Source organism: Nuphar pumila, chromosome 3, assembly GCF_984573655.1.
Source record: "Nuphar pumila chromosome 3, dmNupPumi1.hap1.1, whole genome shotgun sequence".
NCBI lineage: Eukaryota > Viridiplantae > Streptophyta > Magnoliopsida > Nymphaeales > Nymphaeaceae > Nuphar > Nuphar pumila.
In genome coordinates, this window is record NC_143251.1 from 143028551 (window position 1) to 143049326 (window position 20776).

Here is a 20776-nt window from a genome sequence, read left to right on the forward strand (position 1 = left end):
TTGCAAAAAGTGTTGAGGCGAAGCAAGGCATAAAGTGTAAGCTTTAATTTTTTTTTGAAAACTTTAAAAATTATAAAAAATATTTAAAATTACAAACAAATAAAAAATCTATCTCTTCTTCTTCTTATTATTATTATTATTATTATTATTATTATTATTATTATTATTATTATTATTATCAAGCTTTAGGTTGGCATTTTGCGTCTTGAGGCATGCTTTTAACAATAGGAACTTTATTTTAACTTTTTAAATCAATCTCATGCTTGAGATTTGACGTCATGCTCATAATTACATATGCTTTCATAATATTTTGCATGAGGCAACTTTTATGTCATTATATTTGGTTACTAAGTAATAATTTGATTTTTAGTGCATTTGCTTTTATTAACATTTTTTATCAGTTTTCCTTGTTTATAAAAAAGAAACAATATCATTATTTTTATAGTATAAATGATGATATCTAATTTCTAAAAACTCTTATCATTATCACGAAAACCATGTATCATAACCTCTTATCAATGTCTATTAGAAACTCATACCAAAATTCTTGAATACACGTTTCAATAAAAACTTATTCAAAACTTTGGAGGGTCTTGCTACCCATACCCATATTCCTTACCAGTATTGGTAGCCATCCCAACAGCTTAAAAACAGAAAGAGAGAAAGAAAACTAGGGGATAACCCCAGTTTAGATCATGAACTTCACTATTTATGCTTTATGTTCTTGTTTTAACATTTGAGGTATTATGGTATTTGGATATCTTGGTTTCTATAAACACATCTTTAGCTCCAATTTATTTTTCTTTTTTTTTTGTTAGATAATCCAAGGAAAAGGCCTCCGATCACTGACCGCATAGTGGCTGGTTTCCGGTTGATAAAATCCCTGAGGTCTCTCCTGTCCACTGGGAACTATACCCAGCTTCGACCACACGAGGGATGCCACTGGTGGGTTTTGAACTTGTGATGTTTCTCCAACTTGATGACATTCACAAGTCACCCCCACCAGATGAGCAGATCATTTGTTGGTTATTTTTGTGTTATTTATTGTTAATTAAGACCGGTCTTTGAACATCAATTGTTTAATTTTACAATATAAGTCTTGAATGATGCACCACCCGCGGTTTTCTTTGCTTCTTGTCATAAAAGAAAAGTTTTAAATGGTGAAATTTTTTATAATTATCTAGGGCTGCAAACAAATTAGATATGGTCAAGTAAAATTCGCATGTGGATTTGGATCTATTCAATTGGATCACTTTTGGATTTGGGTTAGATTTAAATCAGCATGTTGAGTTGGGTCTGGAGTTAATCCAAATCAAAATCTTACATGAATGCATTTTTTCACATGTGTTAAGCTTGTATTGTTCTTTCTTTCTTTTTTTCTTCGGTTCAGTATTATCACATGATCTGAATTTTGATCTACTGTTTGCATTTTGATTTTGGATTTGGATCTAACAGGATCCTAACCGACCTGCTTGTCTCTCCATTTGTGCAAAGTTGATGATGGCGTCACATGATGTTAATGATGCTTGCTGTTGATGATGATGATGATAGAACGAGATAGTGATGGCAATGGTGGTGGGCTTGGGACCATTTAATAACGATGAGTAGTGCCGCATAATGATGATGGATTTGTGTGAATCCAATATTCATGCATGTTACCATGATGCCCTTTGAATCATATAAAACCTCTTCCTGCTTATATAATTTAGACTTTAGAATACCAACGCCAATTTTTCAGTAAAAGGGTACTGCTCTCTTGTCTTTGTAAGTAAAGAACCCCTGGTGAAGATTTGTAGTTTTTCTTACATCCACATAGAAGTGATCTACATGTTTGGTTGAGTAGAAAATGGTCTTAATCATATTTTCCTAATGTGTATTTCAGGATTTTCATTGGTTGAAAAATCAACGGTATACAATGTACCAAACATTTGAACTTCAAAAAATCATATTTTTTACGTCAGAAACTACAATGCAATAGTAGATTTTTATTATCTTGACCTTGTTGAACAGATCCATGAATTAGATTTGATCAAAACAATCTCCCCTTATTAGCAGATTTGATCAAAAACAATCTCCCCTTATTAGCTCCAACTAAAGGCATGTTTGGAAGCGAGAAAGATGTAAGAAAAGTGATGCAAAATGAAAAATTGGTACAAATTTTTTTACCCTTTCAAACAAAAGAGACTTTTTGTTAGTGAAAGAGTTTTTCTAGAAAGTACAATTTTTTTATAGGAAAACATTCTTCCACCAGAAAACATTCTTCCATTGGGGCGGGGTAGAGGAATGTTTCCTACAAAGATAAAATTTAGTTTTACACCCCCACCACCCATCTCACCACATCTCCCACCATCACCTCCTATAAGATCCATGATTTTAATTTTGATGAAAATCGATGATTTTTTATGTTTTGGCAATTTTTGAAGATTTGCTTATTTTGAGAATCGGGTAAAATAGCGTAATTTTATGTAAAAAGAGCGATTTCTGGAAATCTATAACGAGTTAACTTACAAAACTTCTAGGGTAAGTTTGGAATAGGGTTGTAGTGATACACCCCGAATTTGAGATCCGAACGACGAAAAAACCTTGTCAGTGCATGTGAATTACGAATTTTGATTTACGATTGGACCCGAATCTTAATACGCTTAATTCTAGCCAACGAGAGGTAATTTCCTTAAGAAGCATTGACCATTCTACGTTAATTAAGGTTACGTAGAGAACATAATGATTTGTTGGAATTAAATTAGCATTTTAATGTGTTAAATAAGCATTATCTTGATATATATATATATATATACAATATGCGATTTTGGTTTTGGATCCGAAGCATCTAGTGGACCCAAACCCATGGATGACCCCTATAGTGGACGTCCATGGCCATGGTTGACCAGCTGGTCAAGAGCTAACCAGCTGGATGACATTTTTGAAATTATCTTGCATGGATTTAAAACGGAGGCCTTCATTGGCCATGTATATTTTCCAACACCCTCATGATGAAGCCTAGGCTCCATCATGAGGGGCGTCAATTCAAAAAAAGGAGCCATGGGGCTGGCGCCCCATGGCAAATTTGAAAGGTTTTTAAAAAAAGTTTCAAACTCTTAAAACCTATTGGACACGTTGGGTGGCAGCCAAGGGCGCCCCCTTGTAAATTGTTTAAGTTTTATGGCTTTTTAAAAGTGGCATTTTTGAAAGTCTTCTAAAACCTTTTTGAAAGATCAACATGCATTGGTGGTTGGGGGGGGCGTGGAGCTCCCCAGCCCTCCATCTTAGAGGGATTAAATCCCAGTCGTCCAACCCTAAGCAAACCTCTATAAAAACCTTAGAAAAAAAACGGGCTCTCTTGTTGGACAACTTTTGCAAAAACTCCTTCACTTCTCTCTCTCTTTCTTCTCTCTCCAAACCTCCTCTCTTCTCTATAGCTTCCTCCCTCCAAACCGTGGGAGTCTCCTTGGCGTGGAGTGCTGCTACAACCTCATCCATCTTCTTCGAGTATATCTAAGGTGAAGACTCACCTTGCTCGTTTATGATTTCGGTATGAAGAGGAAACCGTTGGAGCTTTGCACCTTGGCATGCAAACCCAAACGGTGGATTAGGTTATATAGCTATTGTTTCAATCTTAAATCACCATGGATTTGCATGATTTTCTTGTTGCATGCACTTGCAATCTTTTCCCTTTTTATTTCCTTTCAATTTCATTTCAGTTCTAATCATCCTCTTTGCTTATTTGTTGTTTACCTTGTTAGTATAATGCTGCCATGTTGTTTTTCTTTTTTTTCTGCTGAGTTCATGGCTATTGCGACATTTCTGGGTGTGCTGGACCGAGTTGGGCTCGCCCAGCCTACACCCAGGCCGTGTGTCAATCCCTTGTGATGTTGGAACACTAGCTGGCGCGTTCCAGCCATCAGCACATTTTTTTATGATATTTTCCCTTGTGTTTTCTTCTTGTGGATGGTACAATCCTGAGTGATTTGTCGTTACTACGACACGTGTTTTTGACAGGAGCTGTAGCGTCCTTTGACCTCCAGTCACTTAGAGTCAGGGAGGTCGAGGTTGCCTTCTTAGGACCTCACTACTGTAGTAGTATGGATTGCAATCCTTACCTATGCGAGTGTTTTCTCCTAGCCGTATGCTTCTCGCATGTGGTTGACTCGATCTGTAACTTCCCCGGTTACCACACTATAAATTGAATAACAGACGTCAGGTGCATGTCTCACAGAATGCGAGGTTTTCTTCGCATACCCGAAGGAGTAATCAAATGAACTTAAGAACTAACCAAACAACTGACTTACAGTAGTTGTTGCTTCTCTTGAGCTATAGGCTTTACTTCAGTTGCTACTTAGTTACTCTACTTGTTGTCAGCACTTGTTACTGCTTAGCTACTTGTTACAGTTGGTTACTGCTTGAGTACTTGCTTTACAGTCCTTTCAGTTGTTACTTTAGTTACATGTTGTTCAATACTCATTATAGTTCAGTTGCTACTTTAGCTACTTGTTTCCCTATCACTACAGCTTGTTGATTTGTACTTGTCACTTTGCACTTACGTAACACAGGCACTTATACTTGTCAATTCTGTTATTGTTTTTTTCTTTCGATATATGTATATCTTGTGGTTGTTTCTTCACCACCTCGCAAGAGGACTGACCCCGTTTTATGGGGATATAGGTGACAAACAGGTATAGTGCATATGTGATGATACACGGTGGAGGCTCGGAGGACCCACACTTGACCTGCAGTTCCTGCACCTGGTGGTTTTGGGTTTTGGGATTTTGTTCGGGATGTAATCCCTATTTTGAGACCTGTACTTATATTTTGTAAACTTTTTATACTATTGGGGTGTTTACCCTTTTTACTTCGTAGCTACACTTTTGTTACACTGTTGGTTACTTGTTGTACTCACTTGTGGTGGCCGCCCAGACTTGCGGCTTTGTTGTTTTTCTCACACCTGCTTTCCGCTGGTTTTCTACCTAAACTTTTCAAATAAAAAAATCATTCTAAGTTTTTTCAAAGTCGGGGTTTGGGGCGCCACACCTCCACCATCCATATTTTCACCATCGCCACCACCACCTTCCTCCTCTCTCATTTATTCATATTTTTCCATTATGTTTTTCTCATGCTACACAAATAAGCAAAAAACTTTCTTTTTGAAAAATTTCTCATATAAAAAACTCTGGCAAAACTTTCTTTAATTTCCTGTTGGAGTATTTCTCTCTTCCAAACGTGTCCTAAAGAGTTCTTTAACTACAAGGATATTTTCACCAGAAAAAAACTTATCAAAGAAAATACCCTACGGAGAATTTTCACATTTGCTTCACTTTTTTTTCCATGTGTTTATCCAACGAGAGCTGAAGTAACTTTTAAATGATGAACCAAAAATAGCATGTCAACAAAAAAAAGTTTATGCTCGTTATGGTGTTTTTTTTTAGATAACTGGAAAATAAGTCTTTTTTTAGCTAATCCAAGTATAAAACCCCTTGTCACCGGCAGCACATTGGTTGGCCTTCTGTTGGTAAAACCCTTGAGGTCCCCCCTGCCCACTAGAGAGTGCACCCAGCTTTGAGAAAAAGCAGTCTTGCTCACTGAGTTAATTAGAATAAAATTCTATATCACCCTTGCCATCAAGGAATACGCCCAGCTTCAGACTCACTACAAAGGAGGTGCACTCATGGATTTTGAATTCTTGGCATCCTATCAATTGTTGGTGAGCTTAATGAGTCATTTAGGGATGGTCCAGATTCGGATCTTGTGGCCAATACCATAACTAATTGGATGTTGGCTAGAAGGATTCAAATTCAGATGATGACAAACTATACCAAATCTATTCTTTTACATGTAAATTGTAACGCCACAACAATTCGGATGAAAAAAATTTGGTACTAAAGAACTTTTCATTCTTTAAAGAAAGTAATTTGTTCATTTATTACTCATAAATGCAACAATAATTAGACTAATCAGAGTTCTAAACACGATCACTGGAGAATAAGATCCCATGGCTACTCCCGCAGTGACACCCGTGATTGCTCCACTTACTCGCTACCTGAAAAATTTTAATGCAGAAAGGGTCAGTAGTCATTTGCATATTTAACGAGTTAGACGTGACCAATTTTTTTTTTTCGTAGATGGTAAATCAGACCCATACCAGAGTTTGAAAGTGCAACCAATGTTAGTTACACAATAGAATTCATCATATTCTAGACATTTGATTACAACATCTATTTTAAGATCTTCATCCCACCTACCTCAAATAACTTGACGCAGATCCTTGATAGGATGTATATCTATATTGCCGCTAACGAAATTTTAAACTATAATATTACTTAATTGCCTCTGAATTTTTGTAGTGATAGTGACAAATGAGAATTCATCATCAGAAGGGAATCATTTTTCTGAGGTTCTTCTTAGTTACTGGGACAGTTTAAAGAAAATTTCATTTTTTTTTCACAGTACAAGCCATTATGAATTTCCATTTTGGAAACAATACTCCCTGTTATTCAGGGTATGCGACATCACGGTTTCCATACTCATCTAAGTATGCTTAATCAGAGTTCTTCATGTCTGAACCACATGATATTGGTTCGTGTATGCACAAAAAAAATGGTATAATGAGTCACCACTGTTACAGGCCCAGTATGCTCAACCCACATGCTGGCGTCGGGTACCCCCTTGCCAGCCCATCGATGGACTGCTGTTATGAGTGGCGAAGGAGCCCTATTTGAGGTCGTTGATACACCAACTACACTGACGTAGTTCAGCCCACTAGGTCTGGAGTAGTAAATAAAGATTTTTAATTTCTATCAGAACTCCTAAATGGCATTTGCCATAAAAAGGAAACTTGATTGGATTCCCTTGAATGCATAGATTTGCACACAAACTCAAAAAAAATAACTAGATTAATATGTTTATGTGCTGATTCCCACATGCACATTTTTGCATTGACAGAGTTTATAAACATACACAAATATATAGTTTTATGGACCTATCTACCTGACTTTACTACTATGTACTTAAATCCATAGTAACACACGAATGTGTGGTCAATTCTACCGAAATGATCAGACCATTGCATGCTTGAGGTTACAAGTATAAACTGCAAACTTACCTTTACACACATTTATTGGTTCATAGTTTGAGTGACATAAAGTGTTCTACGAGAGGGTGGTGTATGTTCTCCCCCGATGATTCACTGAATCCCACGTCTGTGTTTGGGGGTCTGAATGAGCACCACGTATACAAGCACATGGGGCTCGTATTCCCATGTATGTTGACATCCCTTAGCATTGGAGTCTGGTGTGGTTGCAAAGACTTAAGTACCCTTTCTGGCTATTCTTCTCATAAAGCGATGGTTTGAGAAAATTATAAAAATTTCCTTCATTCAAAAAAGAAAAAACAAACAGTTCAAAAAAAGGACAAACATGACCTCCATCCAGAAAGTCGAGGATGATGTTGACTCTTCAAAGCCTACAGAGCGAAACGAACCTTAATCGTTTTGCCGATGGTGATTCGGCGAAACGATGGTGAGCCGACGATCCGATGGTGAGCCGGCGATCCGATGGTCATCCGACGAAACAAACTTGAGCCATCAAAAATGTCCGTTTGAACTTTTCATCATCATCTTCTTCTTCTTCCTTCTCCGTAAAACACTGTAAAACCCTCTCTCTCTCTAGAGAAGAAATCAAGGGAGACAAAGAGTTCCCCCTGGAGAAGGCCATGAACATCAACCCTCTCACTCTCTCTCCCTTTTCTCTCTACTTCTGTGCACATCCAACAGACGATCCTACATTGCTCCATCAAACACCGACTGACCTGCACACTGATTGTAACATCGTTCAACTTGATGAGTTATGGAGCCTGATTCATAGTTTTTGCCCTTACAGGAGGGGGTTTGGGGGCTCCTCCCAGCGTGGGTAACACCATTCAACTTGATGAGTTGTGGAGCTTGATTTAGAGTTTTTGCCCTTACAGAAGGGGGGTCCGGGGGCTCCCCTTCGGGGGTTCAGGGGGGCCGCCTCTGGGGGGGGGGGGGGGGCAGTGCCCTCCGGACCAAATTTTTTTGGGGCCTTCCAACAACGATTTGTAGTATTATCGAGCTTTCTTACAACGATTTATAGTATTTTCGGGTCTCCAACGAGCCCCACAACGATTTATAGTGTTATTAGGCTTTTCAACAGTGATTTGTAGTGTCATCCGCAAATCGCTATAGCGATTTATAGTGTTTTTAGATCTCACTATAGCGATTTGTAGTGTCTTCCGCAAATCGCTATGGCGATTTATAGTATTTTTGGATCTCACTATAGCGATTTGTAGTGTCTTCTGCAAATCGCTATAGCGATTTATAGTGTTTTTGAAACTCACTATAGCGATTTGTAGTGTCTTCCGCAAATCACTATAGCCATTTGTAGTGTTATTCAGTAAGCAAATCGCTGTAAATCGCTATCCGAATTAGGACCAACTTGTCAGGGTCATATCTCCTTAACCGGAGGTCATATTCCAAATCCGTAAAAAATGGTGTCTTCATTATTGAGTCTAGTTTATTTTTGTAAATTTTAAGCGATTTTTATTGTCATTTTATTCCCCATTTTAACTAAAAACCAAACCCTTATTATTTTGTGTTATTTGAGTTGCAAAACACCATTCTCGCTTGACATCTACATCTTGATTCTGGCATGCTCATTGTTGGATTTTTCATTGATTTCTTCCAACCTTGCTTGGAACAAACATATGTCTTTCTCACCACGACACCCTGTGCATTTTTTACCACGACACCCGAGACTCGTGCCGGAGGGGAGCCCCCGGACCCCCTCCTGTAAGGGCAAAAACTCTAAATCAGGCTCCACAACGAATCAAGTTGAACGATGCTACCCACGCTGGGAGGAGCCCCCAAACCCTTCTCCTGTAAGGGCAAAAACTCTGAATTAGGCTCCACAACGAATCAAGTTGAATGATATTATCCACGCTGGGAGGAGCCCCCAAACCCTCCTCCTGTAAGGGCAAAAACTCAGAATCAAGCTCCACAACTCATCAAGTTGAATGATGCTACCCACGCTGGGAGGAGCCCTCAAACCCCCCTTTTGTAAAGTTAAAAACTCTGAATCAGGATCCACAACTCATTTAGTTGAATGATGCTACCCACGCTGGGAGGAGTCCCCAAACCTTCTTCCTGTAAGGGTAAAAACTCTAAATCAGGCTCCACAACAGTCAATGTGCAGGTCGGTCGGTGCTTGATAGAGCAATGCAGGATCTTCTGCTGGATGTGCACAAAAGCATAAAGAGAAGAGAGAGAGAGAGTGAGAGGGTTGATGTTCATGGCCTCCTCCAGGGGAGATTTCTTTCTTGGATAATCCTGCAGTGCAGAGGCTGGGTCTTAAATAATCATCTCCGGGGCACTTAAGTCTTTACAACCACTCTTTTTCTAGAATCGTCATTTTTTTGGCACCAATGGAGGAGAGGGTACTTAAGTCTTTGCAATCGCATCAAACTCCAACGCTAATTAATGCTGACAAACATGGGGATACGAGACACACATGCTTAAATAGATGGTGCTCATTAAGACCCCCGAACACAAGATGTAGCTAACTGCCCTCTTTGAGGGAGAACATATAACCTGCTTCGGTGTTCTACTGTGTGCTTAAGACTAAGTAAGCATGTGGCGGTATGTTATGAAGAGACGCTATTGACATGCTCCACGATTGATGTTCATGTGAGAGAAATATATGCATATATATAGTGTGTATTCATTGTCTGTACCATGATAAGATCTATAAGATCTTCCTGATCCTGTCATAGTGTCTCTGATCTAGGTTGACCTGGGCCGTTTGATTAGATCTGCACCACTTACAAAGATCTATAGTAATAACCTAGGTAGTGGGATGCAAAACAGAAAATATATTTGACCCACCCATGGAAGCATATTTCCACTAGGGTATTCGAATTGACTCCCGACGAAAATCAATCATGACCCTCATAAATATGCAGATCCAGAATTTTCATCTGGATCTGTACATTCATCACAGCCCATGAACTAGCCTATGCTCCAAGGATTGAGATATTTGGGTCGATAACGGTCAAGCATACCCACCTGCGAGGTTGGAATCTCGTTCATGTCTGCCATGGTTGAGATCCACCACGGAAGTGCGTATCTTCACCCAATTAATATACTTGTACTACAGGGCATTGAATATGTGCATATAGGCATAATACTCCTTACCTCTTTGGAGTCTCGCGACGGCAACAATCACACTTCTTTTCTTCGTTGAAGCGACACACCACGTCTCCAATGGAGGTCCAGTCATACAACAATAGAGGTTCACACGACCAATAATGGAGGTCAACCATCATAGTGGGAGATAATGAGGAATAAGAAACGTTGAGAGAGAGAGAGAGAGAGAGAGAGAGAGAGAGAGAGAGAGAGAGAGAGAGAGAGAGAGAGACGTCAATAGTGGCTGCACGGTTTCCACTTTGAGTCCATATTTTAACTCCCCAACTTAGAGAAATTTTCAATTTTCAATTTTCAAAACTCACCTCCTCTATAACCCACGATCCTTGGTGGGTGTACTTTCATTTTCACAAACACCATTCTCCCTACTTGACTACAATCTCTCCAACTCCCATTTTTTTTTTTTTTGCTTTAGTAGTACCTTCATCCCATTTTTGTGGGATTCTCCTAACTTTTTGGAAGGAAAACAAAGTAGCCAACTCCCACACGTTTCTCGTGGAAGATGGGCTACAAAATAGAGATTTACAAGCTCCATGATTTTACCCTTTTACCAAGGTAAAAATTGTTGCCTTTTTGTGCAAAAAGATGTTCCACGCATAGGGGGTTTTGAATTGTGATCTTCCGTTAAAGGGGCAACAAACCCTACCACTTGTGCTATCTTTGTTTTCGTTAAAAAGTATGTGAATTTTATTGTATTTAACTATTTTTGGTTCCGTTTCGGATTCCATGTAAAAATAAAATGTTTTTCCTTTCTACCACATGTGGGCGCACAGTGGGTTTTAAACTGGAGTTGCTGCTCTACACAACCGTGCATCCTACCACAACTTCACTTCACCACTTGTTTATTTTTGCATGACAAGTTCCTATATATCTTCTTGAGACGTTTTCCTAGTTGGTGAATTTTTCGCATTTCCACGTGGATTTTTCTCTAATTTTTTGATCTTCGCGCTACTTCTATTTAATGCGCTTCGGATCTCACGCTATCATCCTGAAATAATCAAATTTCTTTACTTGACCTTGTGAACCGGGTCGAATCGTCGAATCTCACTAAAGTCTGGATCCAAGTTCCATTTCTAGTATTCGTTATCGGGTTCACTCTACTAACTCTCAAGCATCAAAATCACATTGAATATTATAAAAAAATCCTATCATTTCACACAAATTCTCATTTTTGTTTATTAAAAATTTCTTAAAATTCATGGGCTTTACACAAATGAATTTGGATATCCATCAAACTCAAATATTTCTCATATTCTATAGCAAAAAATCAAAACCATATCCACATCTAATTATAATTTGATACTATTTTGGCTTACCAAATACAACTAAACAGAATTAAATTTGGTCGGATATCAGATAAAATCCAGTTCATTGACATCTCTAGAGTTGTTGTCCCTACCAAATGGCTGAGCACTGGTGGGTAGGGATGGCAGTGGACCTGGGTGGAGGTGGGGGCCAAGGTCTCCATTCTCGCCCCATCTCAAAATTCTGCCCTCTATCTTCGCTTTCATCCTCACACGGGTTTTGATTTTAACCTTGATTCCCGTTTTATGTTTTGATTTTAACTTCCATCCCCACCTTCGTTCCCTGTTTCATGTCCTTCATCAAATGGGGGAGGTGAGGATCCGTTTCTCCCCGGTCCACTGTCATCCCTAAAGGTATTTTAGTTATTTTACTAATGGAGATCGGGGTTCATCCCCGCCTCCATTCCTGCTCAGTCTAGTCTCCATCTCAGCTTCATGTCCTCCATCCTTGATTCAAACTGGGCGGGGCCCCATTTTTTCCCCGGTCCACTGCCATCCCTACTGGTGGGCATGATGTTATGTTGTTTTACAATTGTTTAAGAGCAAGGCATTTTGGTGCTGTAGGATGAGGATGACAAGATTAAATTATTCTCACAAGCTCCTATTGTAACTTGAAACTATTATATATACTAATAAGGGGTTCGAAGATGCACAAGCCTAAAAGTTGCAACTTTGGAGTTTTACCCCTCAACACAAACTCAAGGATCCATTCTCTAATTGGGCCTGGCCTCCCTAGTTGTTACACATAACAAAAGTCCGTCAACTAGAATGTGGAATCTATGAGCCAAAATGGACCCAGTTTTGACCCATTGGTTCAGGTCAAAACTCTATGATCGGGCCTCTAGAATCACAATCAATATTGAATCCGGTCCATTCACAACACAAAAAAGAAACCAAATCCAATTAGACCCATTAGTCTAATGCCCTAACAAGCACGGTCCATGCTAGAACATGGCCCAGCCTGGGCCTGAGCCAACTTGGTTAACTGGGTTCAACTGCCCCATTTGCAACCATGCTTCATGTGCACACTAAACTGAAGCAGTCACATACCCACATACACATATGGTATGTTCACTACCATACATATAGTAAACGTGCTGAATGAGCCGAGTTTGAAGTGTTCAAGCTTGGCTCATTCTTTTGGCGAGCCAAGCTGAGTTCAAGCACATAACGAGTCAAACGAGCCAGGCTGGAAGAAATAAGATTAAAAAAATGACATGTAAAATATATTTCTTACTATCTAACGAGCTTATATCAGTCGAGCTGAGCTGAACATCTATTGTTCATATTTATCTTGCAGAGCCTATTTTATGAGCTTCAACAAGCTCTTTACAAGCTGAACATGAGTTGGCTCGGCTTGTTTTAAAAAGTATTACAAAAAACAAGTTTTATTTCGTTAATAACAGGTTAAAATCACATAAAAAGATGATATCCCCAATGTAATACTTTGTTTAGTATTCCCTTATTTTCGACAAGATATTGCTCATTGAAAATATATCCTTAAAATAACGATATTTATAAAATATCTGCGATATTTTCGATATACCACATAGTTTAACGGGCACTTCTTGTTGGCGCGAGGGTTCTTCACGTTCAACCGTCGCAAGGAAACCCCTACCGCCTCCATCTCTACGGGCGTGTGCTTGAAAATGGCTGGTCTCCAATTCTCTCCCAATCTCTCCTTTAGCTCTGCAACCGTTCCACCCTCTTCAAGGCTTCGCTTTAGCTCATCTCTCTCCTTCCCCAAGTTAGCCACCCGCCTCAAAATCCCGAGTAAGATCACGAACTCCTATCGAATTCGTCTGTATTTCTTGGGAAAACGAGGATGGTTTCTCTTTTTGCTGCGTTTTCTTTGATGGGTAGCTCGAATTTCGTCTCTGTGTTCAGGAATAGTTGCCTTTACGAGCAATGACATCAAGGTGGGATCGAACATTGAAGTGGATGGTGCTCCCTGGCGTGTTATAGGTGTAATCCATGTTGCCCATGATGCTACATTCTGTTCCATTTTTGTTATTCATTGTGTGGTCTTGGATTGTTGGTATTTTACTTGAGTTTTCTTCACTACCGTCACTATCTCGAACATTTATTTGTCTCAGAATGGTGTTCACTATTTTCAGTGCTTAGTGTTTGTGATATTTTATGTTAATTAATTTCCCTCTTCAGTTTTTACTTTGAATCTTTTACTATTTTACTATGGTTTAGGTCATCGCCATCAACGGATTATAGTCACTATATCTCCCAATTGCAAATTTTTATTTTGTTTTTTTTCTCCTTTGGATGGTTAGGCTATAATATGGTTCATTATAACTCTCACTGCCGTCACGGTTTATTTTGATGTTGGTGGTCGCAATCGATATTGCAATGCGGTGATGCCATTTGACATAAGGCCTGGTAGCAGAGGCTGCTTTCATGCCACAAAATAACAAATTCTCACGTTTGCTACATTGTATCAGATTGTTTGATTAGCCATTTTCTTACTTGATAATCTGGGTTTCTTAGTCGTTGTTGCCTTTTTTCATTTCTCTGTTGGAATGGGAGGCTTATCATATGTTGTTGGTGGGTTATGAAGAATTTCTTCATGTAAAGCCTGGAAAAGGAGCAGCTTTCGTGAGGACCAAAATGCGCAACTATTTAACCTGAAACACAGTTGAGAAAACATTTCGTGCTGGAACTGCAGTAAGTTCTATTCTCCATTGAGCTGTAAGTGCATTTATACTCGGAATGCCTGTCTTTTGAATAGAATTCTAATTTGTTATTTCTTTTTGTGTTTGTTGTAATGTCTTATATGCAAAGTTTAGGAGCACTGGATATTGATATCCCATATTTTGTTTTCCATTGGCACCTAGTTTAACTCTGTGTGTGTGTGCACATGCACGTGTGTGTGCATGCGTCTCCGATTAAATGATGAATTTTAACAGTTTTGTTTCTATTATTTTCAGCTAGCTGAGGCAGACATTTTGAAGGAAACTAAACAGTATACATATAAAGATGGTTCTCAGTTTGTATTTATGGATCTGGTACTCTTTATTCCTTTTATTATCATATTGCAGTTTTGTTTCTGAACACGATTCACCACCATTCACATCTTTCTCCTATATCATCCAAGCTAGTACTTTGACTTATGTTACACTTGACATGCTTTTGCAGCATACTTACGTGCCGTGCTCTACTAGATTTATGTACCATGTGGAATCTTTTAACTGTATAATTTGTAAATTAATGCTCTGTTGATGGAATTTTGTCTGATTATTTGTTTTGCCTAGTTATGTGCCGAGTTCAAATTGATTTTTTTATTATCATTCCATCCCATTGTTAGAGTAGGAATTATCCACGTTATCATTTTCAGTGAGATATGGATGAGATATCCATCAACCTGAAGAGAAGAAAAATTTTCTTCATTGTCATTTAGAGGAAATATATATACAGTGACCAGTAAGGCATTTTGAAGGGAAGAAGTATTCTAAACGATCCTCACACTGAAGTACTTCATCTCAGTAGCTTACATATTGAATTGAATCAAATATCAAATTTCTGCTATGATAGCTTCTATTGGGTAATTCATTCTTGATTTTATTAATTTCCCTTGACTAATTATCAAGAATATATCTTAGTTGTTGAGGGCTTGTCATCCTCTTATGTGCTGATCATATCATTCATAGGGTGCTAGCTCTAGACTATTCAGGAGAAGGGTACACTGCTCACAATAAATTTCAAATAAAAGAGTTAGGTTCTCTTTTATGTTTTCATTAGAGTAGAGGTTGCCGACTACCATTTACCCTGACCTTGATCAGATGATCATATCATTAATAGGGGCACTAGCTCTGGACTATTCAGGAAAAGGTACACTTCTCAGAATCACTTTCAAATAGAAGATTTAGTGCCTTTTTGATATTTCACTAGAGTAGTGTTTGCTGACTGTAGTTTACCCTGATCTTGACCAGACATGATTTAACAAAATATAACGGTTGGTTTCAGGCATGTGCCTATTTCTTAGCACATTTCCTAATGATATCAGTGCCAGAGCAATATTTTGGCATTGTGAGAGCCCTATGGTACTTGTTCCCTACCAAACCTAATTTCCTGTGTTGTCAATTAGATGTTAAATACCTAAATTCTTTATGGAAAAATTATTTTGAGGCCGTCAAGCATATTGTTTGGAATATAAAGGAGGTATCTGTCAATGGTCTTGTTGGTCTCCTACTAACTAATACTACCTACTGATTTTTATACTATTGGTAGTTCATTTCTGATGCCTATCAAACTGGTGGTCCATTTGCTTTCCATCTTGGGATTTCATGGATGCTTATTATCTTGTATTGTTATTACCGTAGTCAGAAAATGCATGTTTACAAACTACAAAGGCTATCCATAATGTTGTGGTAGCTTTTAGTCTATGCATGCTGCTTTTTCACTACAACTTATAAGATTGCTTCTCCATGACAACACTAACCAGATTGAGATTCTCATTAATTGAAACTTTCTGTTTTCACAATTACAATTATTACAGAAATAAGTTAATAGAAATGGAAAGCTTATGCTGCAGTATGAATTTTCTGGAACTGTCAGTATAGGGATTTGCCTATGAAAACTATGGTGGCATCTGATTTTTTTTTTAAAAAAGGTGCATTATGTGATTCAGAAGGTTGGAAATAGGTACCTGATATGATATACCTCACAAAATTGTTAATTAGCAAGAAATTTCCCATACTGTAGGTCAGCTAGTATTTTTTTCTTTGAAAGACAAAGACGATGAATTGATTAAGAGAGGCTAAAAACAATGAAGCTTTCCTATTTTTGATAATTTTAATACTTGCATTTTCGGGCATACTTACTATCCACTGCATGGCTCATTAATCACATGAATGTGAGAATACTGGGGTTATGTTGGAACTGATTATGCTGAAATAGTCGTCTTAATGAAGTTGACCAAAAATTTTAAAACCCTAAGTGCCATTTGTGATCCTCAACCATTTTTTGTCAATTGAATATCAAGATGGTATAGATCCCTCTGTGCTCTAGGAATTTATTTCAGATTCTTGTTGCAAAGAAAAAAAAAACCTCACCCTTTAGCCCCTCGTAATCATTTCATTATTCATGCTTTGCAGTCGACTTTTGAAGAAAGCCGTCTAAATGAAAGCTGATATTGGTGACAAAAAGAAATGGCTAAAAGAGGGAGTGGACTGCAGTGTGCTATCTTGGAATGGAAAGGCATGTCTGTTGCTTCCAATAATCTATTTTCTAAAGTATTGCAAGTCTTTGTTTGATCTAGAGTCTACATCTCTTTGTGCTCTTTTTATAATTAAAGGAGTAAAACTGACTGAGGATCTGGTTTAGGTTATTGATTGTGAACTTCCCATAACTGTTAAGCTTACTGTGGTTGAGGTTGACCCTGGAGTAAGAGGCGACACAGCTCAAGGTAACTGTGTTTAAATTTGTTAGAATTTACCCATTCATGTTCAGGTAGAAGTGTTCTGCTGAATTGTTGGTTTACTCGTAAACTAAGTTTGTAGTAAGGCCATTTCTTCTGGACTGTATAAGATTTTCTGAAATTTCACGATGTTATCATAAGATTTTAGTTAAAATACCAACAATATTTTCAAGAATAGCCAACTTGATTGTTTCAAAAACAAAAACAACCTCCCTTTTCTCTGTTTTGACAAATTAAATATGATTCTTGTTCATATTCCTTTTTCTTTCTACATTTTGATAACTTTTCTACCTTCTCTTCTGTATTATTTTGGAAAGAAATCTAAAATATGTTTTCTTATTTTTCTTATTTATTTTTTAACCGCCAGTATTTTTTCTGAGATTTATAAGAAAACCAAAAAGGTCACGAGGTATTTTACCCCAAGAAATTTCCCATACCAATGTTGGTGACCATGGTTTAGTTAACCACACCTACTGTAAATCTTGTGGACCATGCTTTCATCTTGCGGCCTTTGTGATTTTACAAATTTCTTTTTTCATTGTGAATTATAGATATGTGTGAACCCATTTATGATCTTCCTCGTGAGTGTTGCAGGTGGATCAAAACCGGCAACTGTTGATACAGGTGCTGTTGTAAACGTGCCACTATTTGTGAATATTGGTGATGAGATTTTGGTGGACAGCAGAACTGGGCAGTACATGAGCAGGGCCTAGAAGGAGATTTTTTATACCATGTTTCTCCTTACCCTCTGAGTGTATAATGAAATTTCCATATTGCGGCATACTCGCTCCCCAAAATCATGGAAAATGTTCAAACTGAACAAATTTCAACTGGATATGTATTTTGTGAGAGAGAGGGAGAGAGTTTTGTAAAATTACCGAGTATGGATTGACATACTACATGGAAAGAATCAGGTCCTGAAATCAGGCTAAATAGGATCTAATCTCTCATATTCCAAATCTACGGTCATTATATTTAATGGAATAGATAAATAAATACATATCAATTTTTTTTGTAGATTATCACACCCTCTTCAACTTGTATCCAAGCCTATCAAATCCATCCAACTATAATACAGTTCGAGTCAGGCACTTGATCGACCATTATGAAAAGTAACGTCAAAGTACACCTATAGAATGAAAGGCACAACCAATGTACTAAAAATGAAGTTGGTTAAAGGAAAAAACTTTCAAAATGATATATTACAGGATATCCGAAATATAATCTACTCTCTCTCTATCTCTACAGGCTATAGTTCTGATATACTGCAATTTGTCATTCGAAAACCTACATATATTTCAAACCACCACCGCCCCCATGACATAAATGGCTTCTGGTTTTGCAGAACCATTCAGTAATCTACATGAAACCATTTGATTTATAGGGCCCCACCACTTTTCTTTTCAAGTTTCTTAAGAAAAACACTTACAAGAGAAGAAAAGTAACGGAATAGAACACCACCAACAGTGTTATATAGTTCAGGAAAAACAAGAAAAAAGACTGTTATAGAGTCGCAGACGACAAAAGGAACAGCAACAGCCTTTCGAGAAAAGACAGAAGAAACAGCAACAACAGCACAAAAGAGGACGGAGACAACCTTCCATTTCTAGCAGCAACGCTCTTCCAAAGTTGGGGCCTTCTTGGGCTCATGGTGATGCACAAAAATGGGACGCAGCAGCTTCTTCAAAGCCTTAGAGAACCCCCACCTGCGTCGCCGAGCTGCTGCTTCATGCGGACACGATGGTGTCTGTGATAGTGCATGGAAGAACCGAGCCGGGTTCGGTGTAGAGTAGCTCCGACCCATTATGGCTCGGTTCAGTTGGATCTCAAGGGAGACCAGTTCGAACCGATCAAGAAGCGAGCTATCACCCTCACCAAACCTTAGTGCGAAATACTGCTTCAGTTCTTTCTCCATACCAACAAGAGAAACCCCAATGAATCCTTTCTAACAGAAAGTTTGGTTGCAATCTTCTGATAGATTTGGTATTCGATAAATCCAATTTGAATAAAATCACTCCTACAACTACTCAAAAACCCTCTCTCTCTCTCTCTCTCTCTCTCTCCCTTTTGAATATATTGTTGGGGTTCACTTATATGGGTTTCTTGGTCGCTTCAAAGGCCAGTTTTGTCAATGATATTTTGGTCAAGAGCAATGAAATAGATATTCATGTCTCTATCGAAGTACAATAAATTCAGTCGTCCTAAATAAATAGGAACATGGGTAATACCCCTTCCCTCCAAATGTCTCATTCGTATCTATGTTATCTCCATTTTTGGATTTTTGAAATTAAAATTAGTTGATATTCAAGGGGGGTAGTTATTTCCATTTTGGATGTTTGAAATTAAAACTAGTTGAAATTCAAGAGTGTAGTTATTTCCATTTTGGATATTTGAAATCAAAACTCGTTGATTTTCAATAGGTAAATGATTACATTTTGGATTTTGGAAATCAAAACCAGTTGACACTTAATACTCAAAAGGATGGTTATTCAATTTTGGATTTTTTAAATTCGAACTCCATATTCGAAGGGGTAATTGGAAAGTTTGAAATATGAGTTGTGGTCAACATTTGGATTGGATTTCAACTTTTCAAGAGTAGAGCTAGTAAACGAGATAATGAGACGAGCTTGAATTGTTCAAGCTTGGCTCATTCTTGTGGCCAGCCAAGCAGAGTTTGAGCTCATAATCAATCTGAGTTAAACTAGCCAAGTTCGAGCTTACTTGTTTATAGAAAAATACATTAGAGCTGAAAGAAACAAAATTACAAAAAAGTAATGTAAAATATATCTAAAATCTATTTTTTATTATTATGCCACTCGAAACCAGCCAAGTACCTATTGTTCATATTCAGCTTGTCAAGTCTATTTTATGAGTTTGAACGAGCTCTTTACAAGCCGAGTGGCTCAGCTTGTTTACCAGCCCTATTTAAAAAGGAATCATGCCTTCGCCCCTCCATGGGTTAAAGCATCTACCATTTTAAGCTTCATCATTCTTCACTCCTCCACTTTAACCATCTAAACGTGATTAATTATATGTGATGTTGTCAATTAAGCTTGAATCATAGTAGGATAAGTTGAAACAAATTTGTTTTTTGTTTTGTTTTTTGATAGGCAAGCTGGGGTTAGGAAGACCCTTACACAACCGCACCAATGGGTTTTGAACTTGCAACGTCCCAACACAAGGTGACGTGCACTAGCTGCTCCTACCACACAAGCAGAGCCCCTGTTGGTTGAAACCAATTTGGTTTTAGTAGCTGCACAACCTCCAAATTTTGCTAGTCAAGCCACAACCCATTGATTTGGAACTTGGAAGGTTAGCCAACCCCACAAGACACGATTGTGGCCAACTTGACCTCAAAGTGAGTTGTTTGAGACTGCACCATGCCAAGTCTAAACTAGCCCTAGTGGTCAACCTGATCCAATGCCAGGTAATTTTGGATCCAATGCAAGCCAAACCATGGTTTTAAAACTCGTTGACTCATCATTCGGCTCATCGTTGAATGACCCGTGACTCGTCTGGGTCAACTCGGTGACTCGGCTGGGTCATGTTAGCTTTATATTTTATATAAAATATATAAATATATGTATATATTATTTTATAAAAATTTATCTATATATTATATATACATTATATGATATTTTTATAATATATTTAATGTATAATTTTGGTAATATATGTATAATCATATTTTTATATATAACATATTATATATGAATATATATGCATAACTCGACTGACTCATCCATGACTCAGCCAGGTTTTGTTCAAAACGAGTTTGTACTCATTTTTAACCCAGTGATTGGGAAATCTGGGCCGAGTCAACCGAGTTGACCGGGT

General features: G+C 38.0%; 1 pseudogene across 1 annotated transcript; it reads left to right on the plus strand.

Annotated features, from left to right (window-relative positions):
* Positions 1 to 11633: 11633 nt before the first annotated feature.
* Positions 11634 to 17882, plus strand: LOC149844198 (uncharacterized; annotated as a pseudogene). The gene is made up of 7 exons (XR_016430992.1): positions 11634 to 11667; positions 13399 to 13476; positions 14081 to 14187; positions 14451 to 14528; positions 16617 to 16719; positions 16846 to 16927; positions 17534 to 17882. The product of XR_016430992.1 is annotated as an uncharacterized LOC149844198 (transcript).
* Positions 17883 to 20776: the final 2894 nt, after the last annotated feature.